The 520-nt window shown below is 47.5% G+C and overlaps 1 protein-coding gene across 1 annotated transcript in view; it reads right to left on the minus strand.

Moving 5' to 3' along the window:
- Positions 1–520, minus strand: part of LOC104618979 (B-cell lymphoma/leukemia 11A-like) — a 3,343-nt gene that overhangs the window by 2,209 nt on the left and 614 nt on the right.

The raw sequence follows: 520 nt of genomic DNA on the forward strand, positions 1-520 counted from the left end.
ACCCCCCCCCCCCACCGCGCCCCCCCCCCCCCCGCCGTCCCCAGCCCTGGGTTCAAAACCGAACCCCGGCAGGTAACTGCGGCCAAAAAGCTATGGAAAAAAAAAAAGAGGTAAGTCAATGGATGCCAGTTACGACTCGGCAGACTGTACGCTGCAAAAGGCTGCTAGTATTTCAATCGGGGAGGCAATAAATAAATAAATAGAAAATTTAAAAAAAAAAATAATTAAAGAAAAATGTTCTAAAAAGCACTCCAGAAAAACACATGCATTGGTTCAAAGCAGCACCCCAAAGCATCACAACTGCTGGCAAGCTGGGCAACATCACGTTATTAGCCTCCTCCTTGTTTTGAGAGACTTAACAAAGCGTACAAAATTAGGCAGCATCTCCTGTCCCTCAGCAGAGATTCCGCTCTGGGGCAAAAAAAAAGATTTTTAAAAATAAAATTAAATAGAATAGAGTGCAGGACAGGGAGAGGGGAAGGCAGAGAGAGCGGCAGCCCCGGCAAGGGCAGGGCTGGAG

Source organism: Phaethon lepturus, unplaced genomic scaffold (assembly GCF_000687285.1).
Source record: "Phaethon lepturus isolate BGI_N335 unplaced genomic scaffold, ASM68728v1 scaffold41323, whole genome shotgun sequence".
Taxonomy (NCBI): Eukaryota; Metazoa; Chordata; class Aves; order Phaethontiformes; family Phaethontidae; genus Phaethon; species Phaethon lepturus.